Genomic DNA, 8,448 nt, shown 5'->3' with positions numbered 1-8,448 from the left:
GAAACGATTCTAGCGTAAGAGATTTCTTGTGAATATGGGGCGAGGTTCCGATGAAGCTACGCCACCTCGGAGGCCATGCCTAGGCATTACGCCGGTTGTCAAAGTTCCCGCTTGTGTGTCATTTTCGGCGAGCAGTGGCTCTCACGGTCCTATCGTATAGCACGCTTGCCAGTGTCGCAAGAGAGCGAAGTCGTCACTGCCATATGAGGGTTATTTGGCAATGGCGATTTTTTTTACACGGAACCAAAGCCTTCCTGCACAGAGTAAGAAAGTCTGGAGGTTCGGTCCTGGAGCCTTGATGTAACGCATGTTGAGAGTGCGGCGCTTGCATTGCGTGGCTTTGCAACGCTAACTCTGCCATAGGTAGTGGCACAACTGAAAAGGAGCCACAAAATATCGATGTACATGTGCCATAAGGTGTCATCGGACCGCAGGTAAAAAATAAAAAAAAGGAGTCTCTAGGTCCATCGTTATGCCCCTGAGCGGTGCTAGCTAACACTCTTATAGGGTCTCATCTTGTAGACATACATATATTTCCGAGAAAGTGGCTTATTTGGTAGAATAGCGCACATGTAATGCGGAAGATGTGGATTCGGTTCCCAACAGAGAAATGTTGTCGTTTTGTCCGTTTTCCCTTCCTTTTACCTTCATATTTCTACGTTTGAATGAAAAAAAAAACAGTGAATTTACACTGTGCTTCCCGCGATTTCATGGTCTGCTCGCTTAATACAATTGCAGAGAATCACTTGTTTGATCTGTTATGAGAAATGTTGGCAAGTATATAGTATGTCGCCGGCTGCGGTGACGAGCAGTTGGCATCACATAAGATTTTAAAAAGTTTTGACTGCAATCTGCTTCATTGCTGCCAAGAGAACCCTATGTTTCACTGTGGTAGCCTGTTGTAGCGGTGGCCTAGCGGTAGAGCATCCACCTCATATTCGGGAGGTATCGAGTTCAAATCCCGGGACCACCGGGATCCCACCCACAGGTTTCTTCTAGCGGGTAGAGATTTTCCCTGGCCTGGTGATCGGCTCTCGAGGGGGTTCACGTTTCGAAAGAGCGCCCAATAGAGATTTCAGGCGTTGTCTCTGGGTGCCTCTTGTCCAACCACAGACGGCGTTGTTGAAGAGCATCCGCCGCGGCTGTGGGAGGCAAGTGCTGGCCGCTGGGTACCTACAAGCACGTTGCCGACCTGGTGCTCGGCCATTATGAGACCTCAAAGCTTATAAAGGGGTGTATTTCCTCAACCCGAAGAATCGGACTCTCGTTTGACCGGTTCCACTCACTTTGCGCTGGAAGTACTAAGGCGCCTTCCGTTTTCGTGTGTTTTTGATTTTTGTCACCGTCTCAGGCTCCCGTACTTCGCCATAAAAATTCCAATAGATTTTCATTAGGTTTTTTTTTACGTATGGCGTCAACATAAAATGGCGCCAAGCACTGCGCCAACACTGCCATTGGGACAAGCCACCTCAACCAATTATTGTTCTTCTGACGATTTGTTGCGCGATTTGATTATGATGGCGGAATTCCACGTCCGCTACAATATGCTATACGTCATATTAGTGCTAGCATGAGAACACAAGTGCGTCGCATTGGCCTCTGCTAATAGGAAGCGTAAACGTAGTGTCAACCACTTCCATGTTTGTATGTATACACCGTGTTATAGTGGAGAAAACTGCGGTTGTAGTCTATGAGCGGCGTCTCACGCGTACAAGGCCGATGCCACCGATTGCAGTACCGACAACAGCCTGACTTAGCCATCTCTATAATGACAACAAAATAACAGCGTGGCTGGATCACGAGGCCACTTGATGAAATTGACTAATCAGCGTGTATTGTGCGCGTACCGTGAGGCCGTGGTGCCGATATGAGTGCAGCGAATTTCTACAGGGCAGAGGTACAGGGCGATAAGCGCTCGTGTGTGCATGCGCGCTCAGTGTGGACAAGCAGTTACGAAGTGACTCCTCCAGCATCCACCTGCAGTACTATCAGGTGATTGTTGACTGTGTAAGCAATGTTTTAACGTATCGATAAAAAAAGATGCCACCCAAGCAACGTTTGTTATTATGTACCGACCATTTGCAAGCGATCAGTTCAACGACTGACAGCGTTGGATGTTTGTAGCAGCGGTGAAGTGTATCCATTCCCTTCGTGACGCAAAGATCAAGACATTTGTGCTTGCTAGCTCGTGACGTCTACGGGGCACTTCGGTGACAGTTGTGAGCCGCGCTTCTTAAACAGTCTCTTACGTGTTTCCTATCGTTATGTTGTCTGTAACCAGCACTTATCGGTGCAGTTATATGGACTCATGTTACTCTCATTACAACGTTTCGTATGCTGCTACTACTCCTCCGTGACAGCCAAAAAATAAGTTTGACCGTGCGTATGAAGGGAGAGGTAACGCAGCTTGCCGTTAGATAGGACACTTAGTACGCAACTTTTCTGACAAAAGCAGAAACTGCATGCGCTGGTCCACCGATGTTCGTAACCACAATACAAAACGCAGACCCTATAGATGCATTTTTTGTGGTGCATGTGCCTTACATAGGTTGAATGCTCCGTCAGGCCTTCATTTAAACATCGGCCCGTATCAACCAACTCAGAGGCGTAAATTCTGCTAAGTGGAAGGAAAGTATATTTACAAAACATGCCGCTTACCTCCGCATTTGCATGCCGGCTTGTCCATGTTGCTTCAATAAAAAAAAGTTTATCTTCTTCAAAAGCCTGTCTCTGCGTATATTCTGTATGTATTTAACGCTTTTTGCTAGGTCGGCAACGCATTTATAGCCCCATCGCGGTGTTGTGTGGTGCTGTGTGCAAAAGCGGAGCCATTGGCTCCTGCGCCTGCGGTGTCGTGCGCACGAGAATTGAGCCGCGTGCAAACGCGCCAACCAATGGAGACACCACGGTCCAGGTGAACGCGAGGCGAACGCACCACGTGACTGGTAGATTGCGAGTGAAGAGTGTTGTGCGAGTATCTCTTCCGGCAACGAGCGGTCGTGAGTGCGCTGAGTTGCGTTTCTCGTCACCACGCGTCGCCACCATGCAGGAGGCCAGAAGGGCATCGCTGCTTGCGTCACGGAGTATTTTATCGGGGCATTCCAGTGACGTCAACTCTATATTACCGAGTGCCGAGCGTGCAGGTTTCCGAAGTTGTTCCGATAATGCCGAACATGAGCGATTACTTATCTTACATCGGACAGCTGAAATTGATGTGTTGATGCGCGGCCGAATAAAAGGCGCGTTTGAAGTGCTCAGGGTTTCTTGGCTATAGGCATACTGGTTTTATTTTTTGGGCGGAGCAGTGAGCCGTGAGGGATGCAGAGGTAGTCGGTCGCAACTGTTTGAAGGGGTACCTTTAGAGACTCGCTTGAATTTTAATACTTTGGACCACTTCTCCTGAGAGACATGGAGAAGGAGCGAATCAAATCTGAAAGAAACATTGCACGAGAGGCACCGTATAACACTAAAGGTCGTGACTCCATGCTCCGCTGCATGCTTTGCTTGTGCACGAGCCTTCGTTTACGTTAGACATATATATGGGGAGTTACAGCAACTTCGCAACTCTCTCTCTCTTTTTTTTTTGAGAAGATTTGGCACCGGAAATAGCATTGTTGATTGTATGAGAAATTACACATGTTGGTCAGAAGTGCATCGACGATTTCTTCACTTCCCGGTCACTGTCCACAGTTTAGTAATTTATTTCTTTGAAAATTACCTTTCGCTATGGCTACGAACACGAATTGAGCAACGCTAAAAAATATTGCAGTGATAACATTATTTTTACCTCAAGGCATTGTGCAATCGATAATAAAGTTATTTTTTTACGCTGCATGTCAGCCTGCAAAGAAAGCAACTATGAAAATTTGTTGAATTGTGAGCGAACGGCAGAGGAGCTTCCTGACGATTAGTCTGAAAAAATGCGAGAGGGGTACGGAGCTTGCAGAGTTCCAAAGTTGACGCTAAGCCACTGAAGTGGCCACTTCTGCATTTGCTTGCCGCGACGGGTAAATACTTCCAAAGTGATAGTCGAAGCTAAAGAGGTCTGTAAGCCATTTAATGTTTTTGTCCATGTACTTGAGAACGTTTCTGAACGCCCGATCTGTATTTTTTTTTAAACGTGCTTTAGTGCCAAGACGCACAAACTCGAAATTCCCTATAGAGTCATCATCTCAGAACGCGGTACGAAGCGGAACTATATTTCGGTCCAACTGGAAGGACATTCGAAGCAATTAGTGATTGCCGATCCGTATCTCATCAGGAGTTTGGAGAATATGTCTTAAATTTTCTGGTGTGATATCAGGAAAAGAGATTCCAAGCCGTCTTCGCTGAAATAAAGATCTGTGTTACTCTGTCCCGCATAACTTATTGCTCTCGGCCGTAGAAGAGTGTATTGAAAGCATCTAAGTTAGACTTTCAACGCAAGTCCGGTGTGTGTTCTTTGGAACTTCTCTCATTTTATTTCATGTCGATTGTCACATTATGGAATGCTGTACTTCACATCCAAGAGAACGAAATTTGTATCGCGTGAAGCATTACCGAATCTCAAGCGACATATACTTTTTTTGCAAGAATTGATAAAACAGTCACTGTTCACAAGGTAAAATTTGCCGACTTAAAAGCTTATTTTGATTGTCTCAGCAATAAAATGCGATTTGTCTACCGTCCTTGGCTTACCGTGGTGCCATCGCTAGGTTAAGCCTTCAGCATACGTTTTTAACAGTCCAGCATTACAGGGGGCGTAGGTCCGAAAATTCTGTGCGTCCGTCCATGGCCAAATAATATGGGCCAATCTCAGAGGCAGTGTCCAATACCCAGGCCGACTGTGGCCCGGTAGTGAACACTTTACCAATGCAGGGGGACGAATACGCAGTTTAAGCCCATTGTGTTCGCGCTTTGATAGCGGCCGGCAGGTGTGGCGTGATAACGACTCATCGTCCAAGGCAAACAATATGGGCATCGATGCAAGACTGCCTACGCGTCAGTCTGACATCCTTACAGACGACTGAGTGCCTACCACAAGGCAAGGATGAGACATTGATCATGTGTAAGTACGTGGCTTTAACAACGTGAAAACACTAAAGTAAGTGTCATACTTCAGCGTCCATGGACCCGTACTCAGTATACTGGTACCAAACACGTACTAGAAGAAACACGAGGAAGAATTACAAGACGCACACATGAAGGGAAAGAGAAGACTGTATGTGTACAAGAAATATACAAGACAAACAGAAGAAATACAAGACAAACAGAAGCACCGATATGACCTCCGTCACCAGTGATGCCCTTTTTTCACACGGCAACCTCGTGTTGCTTTGTTCACCTACCTTGTAAAGTTGGCCTTTGTGAAAACTACTCCCCTGTTACACAGGCTCATATCGCATCCTCCGCCAAGTGACCGATGTCACCCGTGAACTTATTCTAGCCCCACCCACAACGTCCTCCGCTCTGACAACTAGTGACTGTCCACGTCGTCAGACTCAAGCCCTACAACTATCCACGCGCCTTTGACATTTAATAGCAGCGGGACAACGCTTTTTCCAACGGGGGGTAGTATTACGATAACATAAACAGATGCTCGAGGTGTTCCGAAAAAAAAAAGTCCCCGGAAAAACAGTCCCCGGAAATAATGTCGACGGAAATAATCTCCCCGGCAAATATGTCCCCAGAAAAAATGTCCCCATTTGCGATGTCGGAAAAAACATTCCCAGACGGGTGCCCTCAAATGTTGCTGTAACGTCCTGCCTTCAACCCCCCCCCCCCCCTTCCCCCCTGCTGGACGCTCTCAATTTCCTGCCGCTTGACGAGGTACAAGATGGAATGACCGCATTTACATGTTTAATGCCAGAAGCTAGCCGAGAAATACTAGAATATTTTGATGCAACATATATGTTTCGGGTACCTACAGGCAGGTAAACAAAGCTGACAACATGGTTAGTCTGCGGCGAACACCTCCTACTTACCCCCCTGCGATGTGGAACGTCTACTCGGCCACTCTTAATGGAGGGCACAGGACGAAAAATCATGCGGAAGCCTGAAACAGAAGGCTGGGAAGCATCGTGGGTCACAGCTGCCCAACAGTGTGGAAGGCCATTGACGGCTTGCGCTCTGAAGAAGCCACCGTGACAATGAAGATGGCCCAGTATCGAGTCGGTGCACCCCCAAAGAAGAGGAACAAGTCAGCGCTTATAGCGATGCATCAGCGTGTTCATAACCTATTTGAAGACTACAGTGTGGGGACGATGAACATTGAAGATTTCATGAGGGCTATTGGACATACGATTGGGTATTAACTTCGTTCTTTTTCGAAGCCAAGGTGGCCGAAAATTATACCTAGTGTCGAATAAAGAGTTCAGTTCTTTGTCAAGTGAGTTCGCACATTCTTTGGTTAGTTTTTCACTAGGGGACTTGTTTTTCTAGAGAGCGATTCCTGACGGGACGTATATTCCGGGGACGTATCTTCCGGGGGCGTACCTTCCTGGGATATTTCTTTCGGGGACGTTTTTTAGAAGACGATATAATATGTATACAATCTACGCGTAACGATGTGTCTTCTTCTTCTTTCTGGAGTTTTACGTGCCAAAACCAGTTCTGATTTTGAGGCACGCCGTAGTGGAGGGCTCCGGATTAATTTTGACCACATGGGGTTCTTTAACGTGCACTACAACGCAAGCACACGGGCGTTTTTGTATTTCGCCTCCATCGGCGGCCGCCGCGGCCGGGATTCGATCCCGCTACCTCATGCTCAGCAGCGCAACGCCTTAGCTGACTGAGCCACCCCGGCGGGTACGCGTAGCGATGTGTATGTTGCCGTTAATTCTATACTCGTAGGCACACATCGCTCTTCCCACAACACGTGTACAAAACAGCCGCAGCAGCAGCAGAAGCAAGCCGACGCCGAATATAAGCCTACGTATATCTTGGATAAATCCCCATTCAGGGAGGTTCCACTAACTTTCTTTTACTATTTACGGCCAGATAACACCCACGTTATCCATGTCCGTCGTACCTCATGCTCTGACCGCCCACACACCGTCGTGACCACACGCGCACGACTGGAATGACCTTGCCAGCCATGTGACCTGACCGCTTGAATGACCTTGCGTTCTCGCTACCAACAGCGCCCAGTAGTAGTATAAACTTTATTTTGTCCGAGATGGAGTTTAGGGAGGTGCCCATTTAAAATCTTTTCTCGAACAGGCCGAAGATGAAATCATACCCGATGTCATGTGAGCAAAAGTATACGGACCAGAGGTTCACCAATAAAACGAAATTTTCCTTGTAATTCCGATGCATAGGACGAAATTGACGAATGCATTGGAAAATTCACAATGTTAAATTTGGGCTGCAATCGTCACTTTCGATTTACATTCGTAGGCAGCGAAGAAAATTGACTTTATCGCGGCATCCATGGTCCGCGTACTTTAGCTCAGCCAAATACTTGCTTCAGTTGCTCTTTGTTACTGACCGCTCAGGTAAAGTCCACGATAATAGACCTTTACGGTATTATGAATAAATAAATAAATAAATAAATAAATAAATAAATAAATAAATAAATAAATAAATAAATAAATAAATAAATAAATAAATAAATAAATAAATAGGACATAAGTAAATAAATAAACAAATAAATTACCAACAAACAAGTCGTTGTTTTAATGACAGACCCAGAGAAAACAATGTGTGTGGGCAACCATGGCGGTGGTCACTTGGATGATCACTGCAAATTATGTGGCTGTAATCCTGATCTAGACGTGGCATTCTTAAAACGAAAGAAGGACACGCGAAAACGTGCAATCCTCGACACATTCTATATCAAAGTTGACAGAGAAAAGTTTGTTAGCATACCATCAATTCTTCACTGAAAAGCGAACTTGACTTACTGAAAATGCACGTTCGAGAAAGATATATAGTGGCAATTACTGTATGCTTAGCAGTTAGATGAACAGAGATGTAGAGCCTCAGAAAGGCTGGCCAACATTTCGATAGGTGGACCTATCTTTATCAAAGGCCTTTGACGAAGATAGATCCACCTATCGAAACGTTGGTCAGCCTTTCTGAGGCATTTTATCCCTGTTTGTCTAACTTCTATAACACAGCGTGTTCCTCCATTTGTCGACCCCCTCCTTCCTTTTGTATGCGTAGCACGTCACCTAACGCTATTGTGACAATTTTGAATATCTATGGACACTGTTTTATGAATAGTCTGACTTGGAAGTTAGCGCTGGAGGTGTTTATTTTGTGTATTTTCATGTCCCTGCCTTGTTTCCACCATCGTACTTAAGTATTAGAGAATTACGTTCCTCAGAAAGTTCTGTGCAGCTAGACTAAGACAAGCAAAAACGTTTCAGTTATTCATCATATACATAAGGTTTTCCATCATCTAGAGAGGATAGTTGTGATGTAAAGCAAAGCGATCTCTCCTGCACCTTGCAAGCATTGTAAGCT

The 8,448-nt window shown here is 45.9% G+C and overlaps 1 long non-coding RNA gene across 1 annotated transcript in view; it reads right to left on the bottom strand.

Moving 5' to 3' along the window:
- LOC119445953 (uncharacterized) overlaps positions 1 to 2,818 on the bottom strand; it is a 6,498-nt gene extending 3,680 nt beyond the window's left edge. The window contains exon 1 of the long non-coding RNA XR_005190715.2: positions 2,659 to 2,818. This is a non-coding gene — a long non-coding RNA (uncharacterized LOC119445953). The remainder of the gene's footprint in view (positions 1 to 2,658) is intronic.
- Between the last annotated feature and the right edge of the window lie 5,630 nt (positions 2,819 to 8,448).

Source organism: Dermacentor silvarum, chromosome 3, assembly GCF_013339745.2.
Source record: "Dermacentor silvarum isolate Dsil-2018 chromosome 3, BIME_Dsil_1.4, whole genome shotgun sequence".
NCBI classification, from domain to species: domain Eukaryota; kingdom Metazoa; phylum Arthropoda; class Arachnida; order Ixodida; family Ixodidae; genus Dermacentor; species Dermacentor silvarum.
The sequence above is the reverse complement of the archived record's forward strand: the minus strand, read 5'-3'. Positions and strand labels throughout refer to the sequence as shown.